Here is a 26052-nt window from a genome sequence, read left to right on the forward strand (position 1 = left end):
GACCCGCTTTTGACGGGAAAGCAGGTACATAATAACCAACAAATCCATCAATATGTAGAGGGTTCAATGTCCACGCCCCTTGGCAACAAACAATTCCGCATTGTTCAAGTGACTTTTTCCAGTCCGGGTTGTGGACCTTAAAGAGGAGACCTGTAATGTTCCATGTGACAATAGGTAAATCACCTTCATGAACAGAGTCAATATTAGCCATGGGAAAGCTGTGACAGATGGCAGAGCGCCAGTACTCTTTTTGTGTGCAACTATCCTCCAAAATCATTGGCTGTCAGTCTTGTGCTTCCATGCCTGACAGAGCTTCAAATCTTATTCTGGAGGGGGATATCATTCATCGGTTCCACAAAGTCAGTTTATCCTATTTAAAATCAGAAATCATTAAACTATTAGTACGGTCTGTTGGTAGATAGGCTTTTGGTAAATAAGTAAATAAAAGAAACCCAGAGGTTGTGTTCTGATGCCCCCAGCATTAAGAGTGTTTCTTCTACAGCTATGAAGAAGATTTTTAACCAGGCGCGGTCCCCTAAAGTTAACTATAACACATTTCCCTTGAGAGATCATGGGGCCAGTTGGAGTTTCTCTTCAGCCAAAATGAAACTTTGTTTGCTAAGGATTCGTGAGATTCATGTTGTGCCTGCCGCAGCGGGGGAATATTCTGCAAAACCATTATGTATGGCGTACATTCTGGTGGAATTTGTGTCGCATTTGATTTAAATTAGATTGATTGACCCCACTGGTACCCTTATGTTCCCTTTGGTTAGTGGCCAGTGTGGGATGCTGTTGGTCGCAGGCCATTTGTTTACCACTGATGTCCCAAGAGACAGCAATGTTTCAGATTTTAGGGGTAAGGTTTTTCTCTTAAATGTTCATCATTATTTCCTTGTTCTTCGAGAATCCCCATTCTATTTATAAGTCCTTTTTGTGGCAAGAATACTTCCTCTAGTTTCCCCTCCAGGATGGAAAGGTTTTCAAATGTTCCGGTGCACAGTCTAAATATAGAATGTTATTGTTCATGAAGTTGATCTAGACTGAAAGTATGTTTTGGGCCCAGTTTGTTTCTAGCAGATTCCCCTTTAGGACTTTGTCTTATTGATTTTCTCCCTAGAACATTCTGCTTATTGGTGCCTTGTAATACTCAATGGCCAGGGGTTAAATCTAGGGGTGTCAGTTTTGGTACCTCTGCTATATTTAGTTCTTGTCTGCTTTTTTGCAGGGAGGACTATCCAACCGTGATATAGTTTCTAGGACAATTAGAGATTGTATATCTGCTATAATACATGGGTTTGTGATCAAACAGGGTGAGCATTCTGGTGGCTTCCTTGGAGATGATGAATCCACTTTCTTTAGAGCCCTGGGAGTTATTTTGTTCTGTCTATCACACTCTTTCTCTGTTTGTTCTGCATTGGTTGAACTAGGTTTTAGCGACAGTAGAAGCTGATCTTTTTATTGCTGAGTCCATCTTGGCTGCAACGTTGTCTATTTCATTTTCTATTGCACCCATTACTGATGTCAAATAGCTTTTCATTGAATTATTCTGTGCGTCTGCTTTCTCCCTTGTTGGGTCTAATATACCCCCTCTTTTTTTCCACATAGTGAGACTACAGTTCTCACAATAAGGTTAACTTCAGGAACTCTTTCGCGTCTCAAACTGCCTCTTTGAAGATAGTCCTTCCCAGGCACAGAGCCAAGAGGCCAGGCCCAGCCCAGCCTTAGTCGGCCGCTGACGGGCGCAGACGAACATGCCCTTGGCCCATGCTTTGCTCGGGCGCGGCCCAGGCACGCCCGCACTTGTTCCATGCTGCGGGACCTGTGTGTGAAATATAAGCACCTTCGGGCACGGGTTGACAGTGGCAGTGACGGTCACAAGGCAAAGGCTCCTGGGGCTTGTAGTCAGTCAGGCAGGTCTTGACAAAACAAACTGACGTATGGTTTGCTAATAAGCCTTGATGTATGTGCCAATTATTGGCTTGAATACAAGATACAAATATTCTTGCTTGTCAAAATTGTACCATGGTACAGTAAAAGCTACTACTATAGTATTTAAACAAATGAATGTAACTTTACTCGTTGTCCATCTTCAGTGCTGATATGACGTGTGGGGTTTAAAAACAGATCAACTGACCACATCACATGATGCATATGATTAAAGCCTAGAGGAGGCTGAAAAGCATTATACTGAACCTTCCAATGAAGGAATAAAGGATTTTACACTACTACACCGGCTGGTGGGCTCTATTTGCCTCTTGGAGCAAGGGCTTTCCCTTTTGGAATGTATTAGATGGACGAGGACCGTGCAAAGAGCCCTGATCCGCCAGGCAGGGCATCCTCACAGCGTCACTGGCATATGGATATATATACATATATATTAATTCACAACTCCTGTCTCCTTTACAGAAACGACCAAGCCCTCCATAGGGATTCTTATTAGTTTTTTTATTATTTTCCCGAGTGACAGTGTCCATGCGTTTCGGCTGCTACACACAGACTTGTTCATGACTCAAATCACTTTTAGTTTTAACTTTAAATACACACAATATACGGTGACATAAATTGACATAAACAAAGGACAATTCCCATTGCAACCCAAGGCAGTACTTTTAGGTAAATACAGGCTCCATTTTGGAACAGGTTTTTGTATTACATACTACTCCATCATTTACTAATGCTTATATATAATTTCATCATTACAATTGAAACCAACAATTCAAAAATATTCGATGAATTAAAAAACTCCAGATTAATATATATACAAGTAAAAAGGAAAGTTCATCAATGCATACTGTTCCTTAGCTGGCTTTCTACATATACATTTCTATATATACCTTTATATGTACACCTTCTACATATAAAGTTCTTAGTGCTATTTATTTTTTTATATTTCATTATTTTTTAAAGTGCTAGTGCTGATGCCAGTGCATGTATCAAATATTTAAAGTGCGTAATAATAAAGTGCTATTTGTCCATTGTCCTTAAAAATTCTCATAAAAAATGGCTTTTTTGAATGTGCAAACTCTACAGCAGGTAATAATACAGGCATGTAAATAGATCTTCATCAACATTCAATCCATTAAGCTCTTTGCTATCAAATTCAAGGATAAAATAGGTTTCCAGTTTTCCCAATTCTTTTTCTCTGTTACCACCCATCTTTTTTCTTGGAATCTCTGCTATACAACTATAGCGCATCAAGTTTGGGACACTTTAATGATTTTTCTCAAAGTGCCTGGCCACAGGATAACTTCTATGTTTATTGATTATTGCCCTCCTAAGTTGTAGAATTCTTTTATGGGCTGGTAATGTTGTGCTCCCTATGTATACTTTCTCACAGGGTAATTTTAAGATGTATACAACAAAACTCGATTAGCTATTTAGACAACCTTTTATTTTTATAGTTTTATTAAAAAGTGTTTTCAACTCTGTAAGGTTTTCCCCAAGTTGGTACGCCTTGCGATTTAGACATTTTTGAAAACCCTCTCTCTGGTGTAACCAAGTTTGGTTACCCATATTTTCTTGATATTCACTCCTGACTATATGGTCTCTCAAGGATTTTGATTTTTTAAATGTTATTTCTGGATATTTTTTCACTTGTGGGCCTACAATGGGGTCTCCACTAATAAGGTGCCAATGTTTTCTAAAAGATGATCTCACTTATCCATGATTTGTATTGTAGGTTGTTATAAACCTGTGTGTTTGTTTCCTCTCCATTTTTCTTTTTTTCTTAGATTTTAACAGTTTAAACAACACATTCTCTGCTTAATTTGTTTTAGCTTTTTCTGATGATTTCTAAAGAATTACTGGGGGATACCTCCTTTGGATAAATCTACTAGTCATTTATTTTTCCACCTCCTTGCACTCATGTTGAGTACAGCAAGTTCTTCTTGCTCTATAGAACTCTCCGAAAGGTATAGTTCGGATGAGTGGTGTTGGGTGAGAACTATATGCATGTAGAATTTTATTCCCTACTGTAGGTTTACAGATAATCGTTGTTTCTAGTTTATCACTCCTTACCAGTATTCTCATATCCAAAAATCCTTTGGAGGTCTTGCTGTAATTCCCCACAAATGATGATGAACAAATCTATCCACAGCACCAAAACATCATCTATGAAACTTAACCAAACTAAAACATTTGTTGTCCAATGTTCCAGCTGGGGCCCTCTGAGCACCTCCTCCTCCCACCAGCCAAGATGTAAGTTCGCATAACTGGGGGCAAAGCAGGAGCCCATGGCCGTCCCTTGCTCCTGCTGGAACATTTTGTTTACAACTATAAAAATGTGTTTAGTTAAGCACCACTCCATCATTTCAATAAGCATTCTGTTGTGGTTGATAACTCTCATTAGTTTTGTCTCTTTAAAGAAAAAAATTGCCCTTAATCCATCCACATTACGTATACGGGTAAATAATGTGTCAATATCAAGAGTAAATAATACCATATTTTGATCCCACCTCACATCATATATATGCTTTAAAAATTCTGATGAATCTCTTATGTGGTATAGAAGTGTTCTTAAAATCAGATTTAAAAAATAGTCATTGTATTTGGAAACATTCTCAAATAAGGTATTGCACCATGAAAGTTTGTGTCCCCCTGGTGGATTGATAATGTTCGTATGACCCTTCGGTATCATGTAGAACACTGGGATAATCAGATTCTCTTGTTTTACTTATCTGTATTCATCCCAGATCAAAACTTATTGATCTCTCCACTCATTCAATCTTTCAAAGAATTGTTCTTTCACTGTTTCATAATCTGATAACTCTATTCTTTTGTAGCATTCCATATTGTTTAGTTGGCTTAATGCTTCATTTTTATATAGATCACATCCCCATAAAACAACATTTCCTCCCTTATCAGGGGGGTTCACTAGTACTGGGTGAAATTTGCGAATTCGCGGTACGCGAATTTGCACGAAAGCGAATTTGCGGTACGCAAAATCCATGAATTTGTGCGAATTTGCGGATTTTTTTATTTTTGTGTGTTTGAGAGGTTTACTTTCAGTGCGGCTACCGCAAAGTTACCCATGCGGTCGTACATGGGCGCGGCCATCTTGTTTTTCAGTGTTTGCATTGCGTATTTCCGTTTCCGGGCGCTAATTGCATGCTTGCGTTGTGCATTTCCTACAGGCGGGGCGCAATTGCGTGTTCGCGTCCGTTTTTGCGTGCTCGCGGGGGAAATATTGCCCACGTGGTCACAATGGGCGCGGCCATCTTGTTTTTCATTCATTGCTATGGTTCTGGGCAGGCTTTTTCAATCCTCCTTTAATCTTTGTAATCCTTTGTTTGTTTGAATTTTTTTTAATCTTTTTTACTCATTATCTATCTCTTTATTTTTGTACATCTATATTTTGTGTTTTTTTCTACTTTTGGTTACTTTAAAACTACTTTTTTTTAACTCTCTTTTCTTTTACTTACTTTTTCCCTATTCTTTCCTATTTTATTTTCCTTTCACTGTCCAGGACCATGGCAAAGGGAGCCGGCAAAAACCTTAAGGGGAAGCGTAGCCTGCTCCCTTGTGGGCGGTTAAGGGGGAGACAGTTAGTCCCAGGGAGATCTTTAGAGTGGTGGAGGTGGCCGCACTGGTTTTCTTTGTCCAACGCCACCTCCCCAAGACCGTCACGGCAGGCGGCAGGCCCGGTACAGGGTACGGGCTCCGGGAGCATCGCCAGCTATGGGGGAAGGTGTGCCGGGCCATGTATCGGCGCAGCTACAACCAGGCGGTGCACTGGTGGTCCGACATCCTGGACCGGGAACACGACCTGCTCGACCTGCTTGGCGTGGAGATCCCTGGGCTTGGTGAGTAGTGGTAGCTATTTAATCACTACTTTGTTTTCTCCTGCTATGTGTTATTATGATATTGCAAATATTAGTTTTATCCAAAGAGCAAGAATGCTGCCGATTACATTGCAGGTAAACTACGTTTCAAAAGCTTCTCATGTTCACATCCGGAATAAAAATCATCCTGAATAACTGGAAGGACACTAGCAAGGTTTCCTTTCAGTGTTGGCTAAACTGGCTCACTTACCTTAGAGGTGCTGACAGTATCTCTCTCCAGAACTCCCCTTGGAGACCCACCCTCCGACCACTGTGGACGTCTCTGGACAACTACTTCAGTCTGCACAAACCACCATGAACCTTAGATCTGTAACCCCTGCCCACCACGCTTATGGGTCCGGCTCCAACCCTTTCCACTCTAGGCCGGTAGCCTCTCGCCAGGTCTCCTGCCTGCTCTGTGGAACCGAGCGTGGGGAGAAATGTTGTTGTGTATAGCTTACTCAACACCCATAGGGTGCGTCCCACCACATACTTAATGTCTGTTATAAGATAACCTTTGCTTTATTGCTTATTATTTATTGTTTATTATTATTATTATTACTTATTGCTTATTACATATGTTTTGCACTATAGATATATCCCACTCCGCTTTGTATTGTTTCATCCCCCTCCCCGTTTATGTAATCTTCTGTACCAGATATCATGATGATGACAACTGCGCTTTCATTGCCCATCTCTTTGATTTGTCAAGTTCTGTATGTCTTCATGATTTCCTGTTATTGTTTGCTCTGCTTTTGTATTTTGTTCCGGAAACTGCCAATAAAAACTTGTGAAATCAACAAAAAAAAAGCTTCTGTGATTGCAGGTGCTCGCCTGCTCACTGGCGGTGATACTATGCTTACTTGTTTTCAATTTTGTGCTCATTTGGCCTGGGTGATTATGTATGAGTGTACTTTACAGAACTGCGTAATGCTAGACACTAGAGATTACATTGCAGGTAAACTATGTTTCAAAAGCTTCTGTGATTTGTGGTATATAAATAATTTAATACCGGATCTATTTTTCGGAATAATCAATAAACAGGTAGCTCAATAAATAAGAGTCAAGATTCGAGGTAGCTGGATTTTACAGGCTTTAATCAGGCATAAAGGACAGGAACAGGACAGCCTGTACGGGAATAGGATGGCAGCTGCCGGGGGCAGGATCTGGGAATAAATGCGCTAGGCTTGGACAACTTTTAGTAACAGTTCACAGTATATATATCAAAACAATTGCATTACATTCAATACAGTAGGCGTAGCAGTAGGCGTGACTCGTAACAGTCGCGAAAGATAAGGACAAAATGAAGTAACAAGAAGGCGTGTACAGGGTGTATACATAGACATGTGATGTAAACGTAACAGAATATGTCATAAACGGGGCGGAAACATGGAGGGGGCTACCTGAGCAGCTGGGACCTCTAACCTAGTGGTGCGCGCAAATGGGCAATGACGTGTTTACCAGGGAGAACTGGGGGCTATGACTTCTGCGCTAGAAGAGGAGACTAAAGTCTGGAGTGTCAGAGCGACACGTACCCAAGGCATATCTGGTATCTGGTGTTTAGAGTACATGTTGATAGAATCCAAAAGTTATCAGGGCAAAGGCTAATGGACACTAAGACTGGTGCGTGCATAATTCTATATGTATTGTGTGTGCGAGGAATATTCTATGAATATTAATACAGTATTTCTCTTGCATGGAGACGTAAAGGCTAGACTATGACGGAAACTATTGATGCGATTCAGTAGCTTAGGAATGCAGAGAAGGAGGGCTGAACTGATAACTAGAAACATAACATATTCTTGGCAGACTGGGAGGCAGAGCCAGGCCGGGCCGGGCACTGCGTGGCAAGAAGTAAGCTAAGGGTCAGGGATACAGGTGGGGGCTGTATCGCTCCTCGGAGAGGGTTCAGGAGACAGGAGCTGAATCTGAGTGCGGGCCCTTTTGAGGCCTAGAAACGGGGACAATTCAATGAATTAACGTGCACACTGTAAAATGTGGCAAAGCAGGTTTACATAGGCCTGATATTTGTTGTTTTCACGAAGACTGGAAACTGGCATACTAGAGATGGACACAACTGTAATTGCGTCTTTAATCGATCAGAGGGGAATACATGCATATTGATCATGCACATATAGCATAAGATGGGGAACACGTAGGCACATACAACATGGCAAAATTTACTTTTCCACATTCCCTCCTTGTGCCCTACGTTTCCATCAGGAAACATCTATATTCATGATACCATCTATCATTTCATATAGCATCATTTGCTCGTCTCGAATTGTCTTGGAACGGGATCTAGGACTAGGAATACAAGAGGTAGCACACATGCCGCAAATCGCAGGGCCACATTGTATACAGAGGCAGCAACTGAATATGATCATTACTGCAATACCTAGGAATGACAATACTTTCCATCCCCAGGCAGATATGATACTCCAGAGCCAACCGGACCATGTCCAGGTGCCTGGATTCTGGTGTAACTGATGGGCAATTTTATGAAGTCTGGTTATAGCTGAATAAACAGACGGCGCGTTATTAGGAATGAAAATGCAGCAACTAGATCCGATGACTCTACATGCTCCTCCTCTATCGGCCAGTATGACGTCAAGAACGAGACGATTTTGGAGCACGACAAATCTCATAGCAGATTGCTCTTCGGTTAAGTTACCTAGAGCAGAAGTAGTCTCATTCACTACTGCTTCAAGGGTTCTGGTTAGTCTACGTATTAACTTACTATTCTGGACAGGGCCTATAAAGAAGAAGAAACCTTTATTAAAATCTTGATACTGTTCTAGAGTAGTTTCAGTTTGATCGACAATTGGGGACTCAATCTCCCTTCTATGTCTGACGTGTACTAGAAGTGTGTTTCTGTGATAATCGGATGGGGCTAGAAAAACTGGTGGCAGTAGGAAAGCAATGTAACATGTTCCATCCCAATCGAGGGGCAGACGAACATATGCGGTCTGACCACAAACAAAATAAGAATGACGTGAAGCTTTGAAAATAGATTTCCCACTGTCACTATACTCGACAATAGTAGTACAATCACTATGTCCTACATGTGCGGAACCATTCTTTCTGACACATAATTCGCCTTTGACTGGTAGTACTGAAATAGCAGGCAAATCTGGAGTAGTCTCAGACTGAACATTCAGGACCATAAAATTCGAAGAATAATTACCTAAATCATATACTTCATTTTCTAGATCTAACCCTGTTCTATGGAGGAGACCTTGCTTGTCTGGAAAACATGTTTTATTCAGAAGGGACATATCATTGGAGGATGACGTTAACGTGGACCATGCTCCACACGAACCATTATGTGAAAATGGATAAGGAAAGAGTGGCAGAACTCCCTTCGGTGTCTGGAAAGGGGGGAGTCGACCACACACCCAACAATTAGTAGCATTGCTGGTCTGGTGTGAATAGTGTAACATTCTGATAAATGTATTATTTCGCATAGCAAGACGATAGGATAACTCGTGAGGAGGCAGATCACTAAATGTGTGCTCTACTGTAGCATTAGAAAACTTATTTACATGTGAGACTGGAAAACATAAATGTAAAGCATAACTTGTGCAGGTAACCATAAGACTCAAAAATAGCAAAAAACTTAGAATGATAATACATCGTATAGAGTTTTGACTAACTCTCTCACTATGGGGGTCTATCTCATACATGTCAGGGACCTGTCTAACCGTTTCACCCGAGAGGGACTTAGACAATTAAACTGGCTGACTTATTTTACTAGACCGGAGTTTCTCTTTATACTCCTGTTGCGGAGTTTTCTCTAACTGGGGAACTTTAAGTTCGGAATCAAGTTCAGAGTCTGGTTTTAGGCAGTCTTTAGTAATAGGACAGTCCTTAGCAAAAGATTTTTCACGAAGTCCATGGAATTTTTTGACGTGGGACAGGTGGACCCATCCTTTCCTGCCCTCCAACTTCACTGCTGTCCTTGTAGTTAATAAGACCATCCGAGGCTCCTTCCAGCGGAGCTCCAGCGGACTTGAACGATCAAAATTCCGCACCAACACGAGGTTGCCTGGAATGACTTCATGCGGTTTCACCTCGGTGTTGTCTGGAAATGCGGCGGCACCCTGTGAACGACAAGAGTGTAGGGCAGACATCAAGGAAGCTAGGTAATCTGTCAGCATATTACTGGAAACATCTGTAATACTGCGGGGTCTAGGTGTACCCCACATGTTTGGGGGGCGGCCGAATACGACCTCATACGGGGACAGACCTGATCTGGAATGTGCAACCATCCTCATGTAGAATAGAGCAACTGGCAGGGCAACTAGCCAGTCTACACCTTTCTCTTTACATATTTTGGCAATGCGAATTTTCAGGGTCTGATTATGTCTCTCTACGAGACCGGCTGCTTCAGGATGGCGCACACAATGGAACTTCCACTGGTACCCTAACAGAAGGGAAACATGTTTCATAAGCTCAGATGAGAATGGCTGGCCGTTATCAGAATACACGACCCTAGGGAGTCCATAGCGGGGAAAGAATTCACGGACCAACTGCCTGGCAGTGGTCGCTGCTGTGTAATCTGGAACTGGATATGCTTCTGTCCACCTGGACAAAGCGCATACAACTACGAGGACATACTTGAAACCTCGACATCGCTCCATCTGAATATAATCCATCTGGAGGACTTCAAAAGGGTGGTCAGGAGGTTGGAATCCACCTTGTTCCACCGGGACACTTTTACCTGGATTGAACTGACAACATATCACACAGGTACGGACTTTCTGCTTGGCTGCAGCTCGTAAGTGCTTGTTGAACCAAAGGTTCTGAATACTGTCTAACATAGCTTTTTCTCCTAGATGTGCTGGACTATGTGCGGTATTAATAATGACTTGAACCATAGAGTCGGGGAGAAACCATGTGGCTTTTCCCTTCGTCAACCATCCTTGATCTGTCTGGACCCCTCCTTGTTCGGACCATTTCATGATTTCCTCGGGAGTAGCATGTAACTGTATGTCTAAGACATCTTGTGTAGGGTCCTTAACTGTCATACAAGTAGTCTGATCTGGATTGAATGTCTGTGTTGTGTTAACTGGAATGTCTAGAGTCTGAGCTGTAAGCTTAGCTGTTCGATCTGCTAGATCGTTACCTTGGGAAATAATGTCAGTAACTTTCGTATGTGCTTTGCACTTCATGATAGCGATAGCTGTCGGTAAATGTATTGCATCTAACAGAGCTTGAATGAGGAGACCATGCTGAATCTTGGTTCCATGAGAAGTCATGAAACCTCTCTCCTGCCAGAGCACTCCAAAGTCATGTACAACTCCGAATGCGTAACGTGAATCTGTATATATGTTTACTTTCAGGTTCTTAGCACGTATGCAGGCTTGGGTCAGAGCGACTAGCTCTGCTGCTTGAGCAGACAGGGTGTCAATACGATGTGTTTCTATAACTTCAGTTTCAGTAGTCACTGCATACGCGGCTACTAGTTCTCCTGTACTTGTTCTCATACATGAACCATCCACATAAAGTGTCAGGTCGGGATTAGGTAATGCAATGTCTGTCAGGTCTTGTCTTGGCTTGGTCATAGTGTTAACAACTTCCACACAGTCATGTGTGGCAGGATTTGAAGTAACTGACGGTAACAGTGTAGCAGGATTTAGAACGTTGCAGCGTCTGATTTCTATGTGTGGCTGGAACAGTGTCAGTTCATAACCTGTTAAACGTGCAATTGTCAAGTGCTGAGTCTGTGTTCGGTTTAAAAGAACTTCCACGGAGTGTGGAACTTGTACTGTCAGGGAGTGTCCTAACACTATGGAATCACTTTGTCTGATTGCTAGAGCTGTGGCTGCAACTGACTTGAGGCACGCAGGCAGAGCCTGGGCTACTGGATCTAATGTGCTCGAAAAATAAGCACAGGGCTTGTACTGTCCTGCTTGATCTTGTGTGAGAACAGATAATGCAGTACCATCACGTTCTGTGACAAAAAGTGTAAAAGGCTTACTGTAGTTCGGTGTGGCTAGAACGGGTGCTTGGCATAAGGCTTTCTTTAATTCATTAAAAACAAGTGTATGTTCAGATGTCCAAGGGAGAACAGTCGATACGGCTGCCTCCTGTGTCGTTAACTGCATCAGTGGCTTGGCTAGAAATGCATACTGAGGAATCCATTGTCTGCAGTAAGAAGTGAGGCCAATAAAAGCTCGTACCTCCTTCTGTGTCTTGGGCTGTGGAAGACTCGCTATTAACTGGATACGGTCTGGTGTCAACTGCCTACCCCACTTGGACAGTAAGTGGCCTAAGTAGATCACTTGCTGGACACAGAATTGTAATTTGGAAGGGGACACCTTGTGCCCCTGCTCGGCCAGGAAATACAGAACTGTAAGCGACGCACGCTCGCAGTCACGTTCAGAACGGGCTGTGATCAGTAGATCATCGACATACTGGAGCAGGGCAGTGTCAGTTGGCATGTGAATATTGTCTAGTTGTCTCTTAAGTGCTTGACTGTAAATACTAGGACTTTCTGTGAAACCTTGAGGAGCTCGTGTGAATTTATAGCTCCTTCCATTTAAACAAAAACCAAAAAGGTACTGGCTGTCTGGATGAATCGGGACACTGAAAAATGCATTCTTGAGATCGATAACTGTGAAAAATGTAGCTTCAGAATCAATGGCTGTCAATAGAGAAGAAATATCTGGGACTACTGGATACTGGGGTATGATACATTTATTAAGCTCTCGAAGGTCAATCACTAATCGATATACTGGAGGTGCATTTGGATCAGTACGTTTCATGACTGGAATGATAGGAGAATTACATACATTGGAGTCAGTTTCTACAACCACTCCTTGAACAATAAGCTCGTCAATAATTTTGGATAAGGCTGCTACAGCCTCAGGTGGCAATCTGTACTGTCTGATTTGTGGCAAGACTATTCCTTGTTTGAGAGTCACACGATGGGGTGTGATGTGCATACATCCTACATCAGTTGGACCTTGCGCCCATAAATGCTGTGGAACATTCAGTAATCTTGGATCAAAATCACGTAATACATAGTGACCTTTAAAATCTCTCAAAAACAAACGGACCCCTTCTGGGGAGCAGCAAATTACTGCACCTAATTCTTTCAGTGTTTTAATGCCTAACAAATTTTCTGGACATGACTTCGTAAGTAACAAATCAGTAGTTCGGGACAATGGACCAACTTCTAGGGAAACTGGTTTCGAAATTTCATTAACAATAGGCTTTCCTGAAAATCCAAGGGAAACATTTTTAGAGCCTGAGAGCGGAGCCCCTGGAACCTCGTCATGACTGATAGTAGTCCTACTTGCCCCTGTATGAATCAAAAACTTTCTGTCTTTCCCTAATACTTGACTGTGTACATAGGGACCCTCTTGATCTACAGGTATCTCGATGAGAGGCAAGCCTACCTCCCTCTCTAGGCTGTTTCATGAATACTGTTGATACTCTGGATACTCTGACTGAGCATACTGGTACATTTGCTGTGTAACATGCTGTGTTGCAGCGATTGGCTGCGGTGCTGGAACTGTCTGTTGTGCATTCTGGGGTGGCTGAGAAGTCTGTGAAACTTGTTCTTGTCTAGGCGGACGTGGTCTTTCTTTAGTTTTACCAGTAGCTATGTTGTGTTTCAGAACTGCACACTCGTTTATAAAATGACCTGGCTGTTTACAATAATTGCAAGTCCCTTTAACGGGAGCTGCAGGATGACTGGCTTGATTCGGACCCCTCTTCTGACTGTCTTGTGGGACAGATTGTGCAACTAATACTTTCATTTTCGTATCTTTCATACGTCTCCTTTCATGTTCTTGCTCTTCCCTGATTCTGTTCTGGTGATACTGGAGCATCTGGAGCATTTGTGACGGGGTATTAGCTTGCCAGGTACTTTCGACTTTCAAAACTCGATTTTTAACTTGTGGACTTGAATTCTCGACTAATTTAGTAACAAAAAGATGAGGGTACGACTCGCTACTTGTCTTCAAACCACTGTTAATAATAAAACATTTTTCAAATCTAGAATAAAAATCACTAGTGTCTTCATCCTGTTTCTGTTTACATGCTGAGATTGCATCCCAATCTTCCTTTTTTCGTGGCTAGTAACCTTGGCAAAACTTGTATCAATAACTCGGGCAATTCTTTACATTTGTCCCCAAGACCAGTACCTGGTACTCGTATTTTATCTTCAGCTTCTAGAGCTGTCCAATCAATCTTTTTCTCTCCCACTTCCCATTCTTTTTCCTTGAGTTTTTCATATACCCCTGCGGGCAACAGGACCTTTAACATTTTAATGATATCTGGATACGTGTATTCTCCCATACGGAGCATGTCTTTTAATTCTCGATGGAACCCTGCTGGATCTTTGTCGTGACAGGGAATTAACTTTTTCATCTCTAAGAGTTCCATCTTAGTGATAGGGGTGTAAACAAATACTCGTTGCATTTCACCACCCGCTGTCCTAACTGGGTGTACTTCTCGTAACGGATGCTGTCTATCTATGTAAAATGGTTTACTTTCTGGAGGTGAGACATGAACAAAATGCGGATTCAAAAACGTTCTATATTTGTGGCGCTGTTCTAAAATGACACTAATTAAATCGGTACCTAGACCTCTCCATCTATACTGGAGTAACTCGTTCAGAACATCATGTAACGGACCTGGATCAGAATGTTGTCCCTCATACAGTGTAATGAGGTTCTGGATCATATACATACCCACCAGTCGCTGCTCGGCTGGGGGCAGTTTCAGAAACATTTGTGCCACTATTTCGTCTGGAAAAGTGGTAGAATCAGTAATCCATCGGACTGCTGATCGGGCTAGTTCTTGTTCATGCATGGTACTAAGTTCACTGTAACCGATTCGTGATTTCAGAATGTGATCGGTAGCTTGAAATACTTGCTCAAGAGAACCTTGTTCTGGTGCTGGAAGAGGAAAAACTTTCTTGTGATCTAGGCGTGAATGTCGGTCGGGAAGTCTAGTACTACCTACATACGCTATTCTGATGGGATTCTCGTCGTCTACCTCTTCAGTAGAAGAGTTGTCTTCTTTCTCACTTACTTGTGCTGCTTTTCGTTTCTCGTGTAACTTTATTATTTCCCTACGGATCTTCCTATACATACTGTCTATACAGTTCTGTGTCTTGTGTCTTCCCTCGGCTATGTGGTCACTCCACCTGGTCAGGACCTTCATTTCGGTCGAATCTTTAGTTGGATAATCTTGTTCCCTTATTAAACAATTAATTAGAAACTTTAATAGCATGAGCTGGATCTCGACTTTTCTTTGAGACATGGCTTCGCCAATACTTTCTGGATCTACTCCTGTAAGGATGAAACGATATATTCTGTCTAGATATTCTTTCATATTCGGTAGGGTGTCCAAATATTCGGTCACCCGTCTTACACGCAATGAATACAGGACCATATCATCATCGCCTGGGACTGGATCATAACGGCATTCGGTAAGAGCTCGCTTGATATCTGCAACTGACTGATGTTTGGGCGAACGCTGTAACGCTCGGGCATGTAGCTCGAGTAATGTCACACGTTTGTGTTGAGGCGGGGTTCCAGGAGGACTTTCCCCCGAGGCCCCTAGACTAGAATCGTCGGTGGGTACTGTACGTGCTGGTAGAGTGACTGATGCAGCGGGTACTTGTACTGTGGGCTGGACCGGGGGTACCGTAACAGGTGCTGCAACGGGTGCCCCGGTGGCTGGAGGAACAGGAATTACATTATTTACGGGAGCTGGCGGAACAGGATTTGCATATTCTGGGACTGTGTCGTCCAAATAGGACGAGAGAAAGATATCAGCTGCGGTCGTTTTGTGACGTAGCTTAATCGGAACTAATGGCGGCGGAAAATTACATGGTGCTTCCGGGGTTGCTTTCGGCAAGCCCTCGGCAAGAAGAGGATACATACCCTTAATAAGGGCATTTCTCTGTCTGTCGGACTGTTCGGCTTTAACTCGTTCACCTACTTCGATTAATTCCCTTTCTTGGGCTCTTTCTGAGGATTCCCTACTTAATTCTGTCTTTCTGATTTCTTTTTCGGTTCTTCTATGGGATTCTTTGCGCCATAACTCGATGGCATCTTTCTGGGACTGTCTGGCTTTCTTTTTCCATAATGCTTCTTCTACTCGCATGATGCACTCGGCATCCCATGTACCTGATACGGGCCATCTATATTTCTCTTCTAATTCCTTGGTGTACTCCACCCATAAGTCTAGATATAATATGGCACTTATGCCATGCTTATGATACATAAAATGACCTGGACTGTCCCTAGGCGGGACAGGAACTGCTTCCTCAAGCAGACCTTTTCTAGTTTTTAGCTGACGTAATTTCGAGAACAGAGGCATAACTTAGGCTGGAGTCTGGACACAATACAATACACGATAAACACAATAATAACTGAAAAACGAATCACTCATACCACGACATTGAAAACACATTAAACGACATTTAAAATAACAGTTCGGACAGAATACATGAATTTTCTCGAGAACAGAACTTACTGGAACAGAAACTTACTAGAATGACTAGATGCACTGCTAAAACAGTACGAAACTTACCGGTCTCATAAAGAGACACGTCAGGACCCGCATCCACCTAGGTGAACACTTCGTGTTGGATCTGTGTACCCAAACCCACGGACCAGAGACAATTAATTGACCCTGTCTAGATACTACCCCAGCAACGGTACTCACCGGGCAGCAAGAACGGAAGGCCTCGGACTGGACTGGACTGCTACGACGACGGACGGACGAACTTCGGACTTCAGTTACAGGTGGGCCTCTGGATACCTCGGACCTTGGACTCTCGGCTTGGGCTCTGGTCGGGACTCGCCGCGTTCCTCACCGCCTCGTCTGGACGCTGGACCACAACCTCCGTCTCCTCCGTGGGCCTGAGGGATACTTGAAGCAGAAATATCTGCACGTGCACGGTATGGTTCCGTCACGGCTGCAGAGGATCAGGGGGCCTGCGTGGCTTCTCCGGCGCGTGGGGAAAGGGCAAGTCCCTATTCGGGCGCCATTATGTGGTATATAAATAATTTAATACCGGATCTATTTTTCGGAATAATCAATAAACAGGTAGCTCAATAAATAAGAGTCAAGATTCGAGGTAGCTGGAGTTTACAGGCTTTAATCAGGCATAAAGGACAGGAACAGGACAGCCTGTACGGGAATAGGATGGCAGCTGCCGGGGGCAGGATCTGGGAATAAATGCGCTAGGCTTGGACAACTTTTAGTAACAGTTCACAGTATATATATCAAAACAATTGCATTACATTCAATACAGTAGGCATAGCAGTAGGCGTGACTCGTAACAGTCGCGAAAGATAAGGACAAAATGAAGTAACAAGAAGGCGTGTACAGGGTGTATACATAGACATGTGATGTAAACGTAACAGAATATGTCATAAACGGGGCGGAAACATGGAGGGGGCTACCTGAGCAGCTGGGACCTCTAACCTAGTGGTGCGCGCAAATGGGCAATGACGTGTTTACCAGGGAGAACTGGGGGCTATGACTTCTGCGCTAGAAGAGGAGACTAAAGTCTGGAGTGTCAGAGCGACACGTACCCAAGGCATATCTGGTATCTGGTGTTTAGAGTACATGTTGATAGAATCCAAAAGTTATCAGGGCAAAGGCTAATGGACACTAAGACTGGTGCGTGCATAATTCTATATGTATTGTGTGTGCGAGGAATATTCTATGAATATTAATACAGTATTTCTCTTGCATGGAGACGTAAAGGCTAGACTATGACGGAAACTATTGATGCGATTCAGTAGCTTAGGAATGCAGAGAAGGAGGGCTGAACTGATAACTAGAAACATAACATATTCTTGGCAGACTGGGAGGCAGAGCCAGGCCGGGCCAGGCACTGCGTGGCAAGAAGTAAGCTAAGGGTCAGGGATACAGGTGGGGGCTGTATCGCTCCTCGGAGAGGGTTCAGGAGACAGGAGCTGAATCTGAGTCCGGGCCCTTTTGAGGCCTAGAAACGGGGACAATTCAATGAATTAACGTGCACACTGTAAAATATGGCAACGCAGGTTTACATTGGCCTGATATTCGTTGTTTTCACGAAGACTGGAAACTGGCATACTAGAGATGGACACAACTGTAATTGCGTCTTTAATCGATCAGAGGGGAATACATGCATATTGATCATGCACATATAGCATAAGATGGGGAACACGTAGGCACATACAACATGGCAAAATGTACTTTTCCACAGATTGCAGGTGGTCACCTGCTCACTGTCGGTGCTACTATGCTTACTTGTTTTCAATTTTGTTCTCATTTGGCCTGAGTGATTATGTATGAGTGTACTTTACAGAACTGCGTAATGCTAGACACTAGAGACTCAAGTCCAGTCCTTCCTTTGTACTCCTGCCACTAAGAAGAGATAGTGGTGGTGGATTGATAGTTTGAGTATATTATGACTGGTTATTTAGTAGGAAAATATTTAGTGATCTGCAATCATGACGGACTGTGTCTGTTACTTCGCGTGCTGCGGAGTGCTGCCTACCATTTCTAGTAGAACCTTTTTGTAGTTGGTTCAGTGAGTTACATAACTTTCCAAGTAGACGGTCCGCGAATCCAACAATACTAATATCCTAGTAGACCACATCAGATAGGTCAATAAATTTAGTGCAATTGTTGTCTATTTCCCCGAAATAATTTGTTATTCTTTTTTTTAAATGTTTGATTCGGTTGACAACAATCATCCATGTTTGTGTCTTTCTTTCATGTTGTACATCAGCTTCCCACAAGGGCAAGAGGACAAAGGAGGAGGTAGCGGCGCCGGCGGAGCAGGAAGGCCAGTATAGGTCCGCCGAGGGCTCCTCTGCTGGCCTCAGTAAGTTTTCCTGTTAATATTATTAATTATACTTCCCTATCTTTTACAGCACCTATTTATTCCAAACGATCCTCAAAATTCAATTTTTTCCTAAATCGTCTTTGATCTTGTAGACTGTTTCTAAATTCTTATCCTGCCTCTACTATGACTCTCTGTGCCACTACTAGATTATTATTAGTCTGTCTGTGTAGCTAGCTAAGCTTGCACAGTTGGCAAAGGTGTTAAACAAAACTCCTATTCAGCAATAGCTCTAGGCACTGAGTGCAGTCCTCTGGGTTGTCCATAATGTCTATTGAAGTATTCTAAATGTTTATGCTTTGACAATTCCCAACAATAAAATGTCAATGGCCACCAAGAATAAGATACTAGTCCAATTTTTGATTGGCTAGGAGGACATACTACTACTGTTGCGGGTACTATTCTGCACATACAGAACTATGGACAAGAAATAGGGCATTGGTGATAATAGGCGCAGTTAGACTTTCCACATACCTCAGTCATAACAGAAGTTAAACCCCCAATCTCCTTACTGACTAGTTAGTGTGTCAGAGTCATTATTTAGTTCCCGAATGCAGCGATGATCCCCAATGATTATACAACCCAGAACATAAGACTACGGAGTCAGAGTCCCGACCTCTCAGAGTCACGGACTCATGCTTGCAAATTGCAAACCCTTTCGCTCACTCACTCATGATCAAAAACCACAGAGTCTATGTACTTTTTAAAGCTTTATTAAAAGTAAAACAACTAGCTCTGTGTGTACTCTGTATAGTAATTTTCAATTGTGCATTAAAAACATTTATTAAAATTAACTTCACAGAAGATAAACGGTGAACTCATGAACACTGAACAGTGGCTGATTTACACAGTAATTGTGGGAGACCCCTCACCCGGTTAGAACTTAAAGTCTTGGTGGTGATGATGACCACTCCGACTAACATTCATATGATCTTGCTCTTGTTCGTAGAAGGGAAGCTTCTGTCTGTTATGAGAAAAATGGTGTGTGTTAAAAAGCAAGCATTCATCAGTTGTGCCAAAAAGTGTAGCATCACCTGTTATGGCTAAGCATAAATAAAGAACACCCTTCCCTGAAGAAAGGGACATTTTTAGTTTAGACTAGAGAGTCACAAATTATTAAATTTGTTTATGTAGTACTAGTAACACATTTTTTCATTCATAGACAAAATAGGGAGTGGTGTATATGGCATCTAAAAATATTAAATTTATTTTCTAGGGGTAACACCATCGGCACAGCCCACCACCAGTGCTGGGACCAGCGCAGAGGTGGTCACTCCAGGGGCGGATGCGGTGCCACAGACAGCATGAACTGCTGTGGGGGATGCCACGGTAGTGGCGGGCAGTGGTAAGCTATTATATTCCTTACTTATTGAGATTGCAGAGTGGGCTCTCTGCAAGGGTGTATATGTTGTACAGTACAATTACACTTTACTGTTAAGAAGACTTACAAATTTAGAACGAAGTTATTGTCAACCAGGTAGAAGACAGTCACCCTTGACTTCGCACTAGCAATAGCATTAGCGGCGGGAGTTGACGAGTAACCAATGGCATCCTCTAAATTTGACTTCAACTCTGCTGTGAAAGTCTTATAGAGAAGCCACGTCAGATCAGAGATGAACGTGATGGATGGGATGAACGAAAAGGGAAAGAATGGTGTAAGGAAGGACAAGCAAGTTAAAATTAATGACTGGCAAAGAATGATACGTGTTTTTGAATGATGCCCGAAGTGGCCGGGAATCTGATGCATTGCCGGTTGAATGCTGAATCAAGGATGGGTGGAAGGAGAAAGAAAAGAGGACTGCCTGGGTGGGTGAAACAGAAACTGTATGTGTGCGCAATATATCCTTTGGGTCAAATACAAATGCAAGTCAAGCACGAATGAATGGCTGGCGGTTTACAAAATAAAATAAAAAGGTTGTTTTTCGGTGAGTAAAAGTAAGGTTTGTCCAGTTGTGACATTAAGAAGAATGATTCACATTTACTTTGAATGGATGGATGCCTGGATGGTATCTTCCTCATAGATGGCATAGGTGTATGTAGACAGAGTAGATGGTCACTGGATGAAGAGTGTTACTTTGAAGAGCATGTAACACCGCACGTCCATGCCAGAGTAGCAAAGCCGAGGAAAGAAGTTGTAATTTTTCAGAATACTACCATGACTAGTAACAGTAGTTTGCAAGCACAGCATATATCCGGCGATTACGGGGACCACTCACTACCTCTGTTAATACATTTTTTTACAACGCTGTCATTCAAGTGTGGCCTATCGGTGTTCACTCAATCAAAAAAGAAGCACCTAAAGTCATCCCATATGTAAGCAAATATCTTGTGAAGGGATAGATGATCATAATATTTATCTTCTTCATTTTCCTTTTGTAGTAGTCAGGGGCAGGGCAGGGTGAAAGTTAAATTAATTAAGCAGTAGACCTTATAACAGAGTATGGCCAGTGCCACCCGTAATAGAAAAGTAAGAGCTTCACCACCTGCATGTGCTGGACTGGTAACAGTAACACAAGTCTGTGTCATCATGGCTTGCGTCTGTTTTTCTCGGGTGAAAGTTGACTGCGCTGGCATTATGCCGGCTTCCGCAAGTTTACGTACCAATTTCGCTAAACAAGAGAGAAGAAGAAGACTGGTATACTGTCTGAGTCTAATGCAGTGAGTCCATATAGTGCTAGTAGAATTCCTGAAACTCCCACTAATGTTAGAGCAGAGGCCGACGAAGTGGGAGGTTAGATAGATACATGCCACAAATGTTATGCACTGTGCTTGCAAGTTGCTAGTGCTACTGTGACACAACTTTCTGCTGAATTATTTTGTGTTAATTTTAAAGAACATTGCTTACAGTATGTTTTTCTTCCTTCATATAGAGACTCATTCTAGACTAACAAGGGAGGAGTTGGCTATACGGGCCCGGAAATGGAAGCTGGAGGCAATTGTCGCCGAATATCGGAGGCTGGTGGCCCAGGAGGAGGAGGATGACTCGCAGTCGCAGTCAACAACATCTACGACAGCTGCATCCTCCTCCGCTGCTCCTGGGTCATACGGTCAGCGCAAAACTCCAGCGGTATAGAGCCGTGGTCCGGCAGCCACCCGCCGCTGCCGAGAAGCAAAAACAACAGCTGCCCCCCACAGTACCTCCAAGTGCACAGCTGGTGTGCACCGATTGACCCTGTGAGTGTCTAACCTTGAGCAGGAGGTGGCGAGGCTGAAAGCCCTGCTCAAGGACCTCCGGAGAGAGCAGCGTGACCACCTGGCCAAAGGACACAGCAGGCGGAAGTAGAGAGACTGTCCCTTGCCCCTTTTTTGAAGACTTCTGGGGGTGGGAATTGGGCGTTGGGGTTTTTGGACTTTTGGGGACTGATTTCATGGACATTGGTTGGGGTTAGGGAGGAGGTGAGTCAGGTCTTTTTGTGGGATAGTTTATTTTTGTTAGGGCTCAAATAATTATTTATTTCACCTTAAACATAGCATACTTGTTTTTTTACTGTTTTGTGGGGGTGGCAGGGGGTGTTAACTGTACGTTTGTTTTCCTGAAACTTAACTGGCTGGTTGATTCAAATTGTCTAATCGCCCAAATTTGTACAAAAGTGCCAATGACAGAGTTGGTGAATTCAATTGTCCTACTACTTTACTAGTACTACCGCCAGTCTCTCCTCTCCTCCTACTCCATTATTCTTCCTCCCTCAAAATGCTTATCTTACCTGTGATTCGTGTTTGAGAATAGGGCTAGGCACAGGGCTGGCTGCATGTAGGAGGAGGATATTGTTGATGATGAATCCACTCGATGGCGCACATGAAATTCTGATTTGATTTGCAAATACTCATGGGTGTGTGTCAAGCAGAATAAGAATAAGAATATATCCTTGGATTCCTTCACCAGCCTTGAAATTGATTTTCTGTGGCTTTGACCTTATCCTCCCCAGCAAGTGTGTGGAATTATTGTTGTCATTTAGTCTTTCACACCTCAATGAAAACCACACAGCCCGGGGGAAGAGGGTTAGGGTTAGAAAATTGGATGGGAATGGGGGTTTTTGGGAAAGTTTTGTGGAGAGAGGAAAAAAAACACAGCATGGACAAACAACAAAAGAAGAAAAACAAATCTTTGGATACGAGGATATCCATAAATCTTTTAAGGGACATAAAGGAAGTGCACTGTGTGCGTGAAGTTGTTTGCTAAATGAATGGTTAGATTACTGAAAAGTAGTAGTTACTACAACTTACTAACTATGAATAAACAATTTCACAGTACAGAGCTGCAGTAATTACGCAATTTCACTTGCCTATCTGCTCTCAGAGAGAATACACACGTATTAGTACATTAAAAAAATAGTTTTAAAAATAGCAAAGAAACTTATCAAATAGCTGTAGGGATGAATTTGAAGCAGAGAGCAAACGCACAGAGTCGCACTCATAGAAGTTCACAACAATAACATTATTTAAAAGATAAGGAGAATTGAAGAGGATATTGTAACTGTATGTTGTAGTTGTCCTGTTCAATTTGGGAAGTGGAATGCATCCAGACATTCCTCTTGTTCGCGGTACTCCTCCATTCCATCTGATGCTCTGTCGATCAATATTGGTGACCAGACACACTGTCCACTGCCTGCCTGGCGGATGCGGAATTGCGGATTGCTATGGTAAGCCTTAGTAAGTGTTAATGTTTTTCCCATCGCACAGGTAAAAGGAAAGCCGGCCTGTAATTGTCAATGGAAAAACAGGAAGAGCTATTTAAACACCACGGAGAAAAACATAAGGTACGGGTGTAGTGCAAAAATAACACTTTCACTTTCAGAGGTGACAGTATTACATACAAGCATAATTTTTAAAGTGCGTACTCTGAGTCTCCTTTTCAAGGATAGTAATTAGAACACAGCAGGCCAGGGGCCAGGCCATGCAGATGGTCAAGGCAGGCACCACTGAGTGAACCAACCTCCATGTAGCATACCTCTTTAACACAGACAGACAAAGCAGATCTAATTTTATGCAGCAAGCCACATAGCCGCAATTTTACATGAACTGCTGTCTGAACTCTGGCATAACAACACTACACTGGCTCGACCACTCCATACCACAACTAGACAGACATGTAGTTCTGCTGTGGTTGTTGTTGATTTGTTTACCTGTTTGCCACTCACGAAATGGCCATAGTTCTTCTGTAAACCAACAATGATGATCCATCAATCCCAGTGAGTGACTGCAAAGAAAGATATTAACTTTGATTATCAAGATTCATCATCATCATGGTATTGGCAAACTCAATGTTGTTCATGCAGTCACAGTCTACACATAGTGAGTCCAAGGAGATTTTCCATATTAAAAAATGCAACGTAGTGGCCCCTGCAGTAGAAGTACAATTTGAATTAAACAAGGTAAAAACATAGTAGACTTGAGCTACATTTAGTGTGTAAAAGATCAAATAATAACAGAACACATAGGATTCATTTCATGCCCAACAAACAAACAACAATTGCTTTCATCAGAGCCATACAGCCAGTGTTGCCCACTGCATGCCATCTCATTATTCATTACCTGTTCCACTTTTTATCTAGATCTTATTCTCCAAGTGAAGGCCCACAGGGCAGCCTCTGGTGTCAATTTTCGAAGTAACAGTCAGCACCATATAGTCAGTAATTCCAGTCCCACTTCTTTTGAGGGGACTGGTCTACGAAGCGACAGTTTCTTGATTCTGCGTAATCCAGCCATCTGCCTTGAGGGAAATGGATAGGGGAAGTCTGGAGGAGGAGGATAGGGGAGCATGACTGATTTGTGAACTTGTAAACTTCAGGAATGCAGACAGTGGCACCTTCAATAAGGAAATAAGATGAAGACAGTGCTGCTGATGCATTTGTTGTGATTAGAGTTTTGTTGTGCTAAAAGGTGCAAAAGAAAGAAAGACACACAGGAATAAAAGTGAATAAGGACAAAAAAAAGTCAGTATTTCAGGCCTAGGTGTCAGGGAAGTAGAGCTCATCCTCAAACTCTGTGAATTGAAACGGGAGTAGGTCAGCTAACAGAGAAGAACTTCCGTCACCTAAGTTGGTGTCCTCTTCTTCCTGCGTGGATTCACGTATTTTGTAATCTGGTGGTATGAAGTGCTGATTCATCCTGATCATTGTTAACCTCTCCACATTTTTGGGCGAGAGGCGGGTCCTTTTTGAAGTTACAATGGCATCAGCAGCACTGAAAACACGTTCAGAAGACACTCTTGCGAGTGGGCAAGAAAAATAATTTAGAGCCAGCTTGGTGATTAGTGGCCATTGACTCCTTTTCCCATACCAATACAGCAATGGGTTCTGATCAATGAAGACCTCTGTTGGGTCATCCAGATAGGCCTACACCATCCACTCAAGGTCATCCAGGGGTGCTCCACTTTGCGTACCATCTGTGGCCTTTGCATCAACACTGGAACGTGCAAATCCTTGATGAGTTATCCAATCCGCTTCTGACAATATTATGGCTGGGCCTGGTGCAGGTGATGATGATGATATGGTTGCTGGTGTCGGTAACGGCTCTGAGGGAAAGTGACTGCCTTCGGCCACAGAAGTGGACCTTGACAACGGATGGCCTGCTGATTCAGTAGTACTTGTGGAGGGTCCTTCAATTTCCTGCCGCTCTTTATCGAACTGAGTGGCTGACAAAGCTAGCCAATATTTGTACTTTGAAAGATCTGCTTCATTAAAAGGAATGAATGTATTGCTGGCCAGTGCCTTTTTTGTACTGTGGATCCAGAATAGTAGCACAAATGTAATGTTGTTCACAATGTATTCCTTTAAGCCTTCCATTGTCAAGTAGGCGGGTTAATAAGCGGCTTAATAAGCTCTGATATGCGTCTTGCTTATCAGCATCACCTTCAGTTGGTGTTCTAGCATGCGCAATAGTGGGATAGCTTTGCCCAAAGTACAGTCCTCCCTGCTGACTTCACGCGTGAAGACCTCAAAAGGACAAAGCATGTCTGTCAGGCTTTTAACTAGGTCCCCTTCCTCCACCTCTAGCCTCATGTCTTTCATAGAAGCACCCTGTGCGTTAAAGACATACTCATTAATTACCAAGTACTGCTCAAACAGACGCTCAAGCATGTGGAAAGTTGAGTTCCAACGTGTTGCCACCTCCTGGATGAGTCCTCTGACTGGCACTCTACGGACCCATTGAATGATCCTCAGCTGCTTCCGGGCCTTAAAAGAATGGCTGAAATGTGTGCAGATTCTTCGGCAGATGGGCAGTAGCTTGCTGACTGTGTTTTCTTTTTTCAAGAAATCTTGAACAACAATGTTAATACTGTGCGCCAATCACAGCACTCTGAGATAGCCACCATCAGACATGGCCCTAACTATATTACTGCCATTATCCTTGGAAACATAACCA

Source organism: Lissotriton helveticus, chromosome 5_1 (genome assembly GCF_964261635.1).
Source record: "Lissotriton helveticus chromosome 5_1, aLisHel1.1, whole genome shotgun sequence".
Classification (NCBI taxonomy): domain Eukaryota; kingdom Metazoa; phylum Chordata; class Amphibia; order Caudata; family Salamandridae; genus Lissotriton; species Lissotriton helveticus.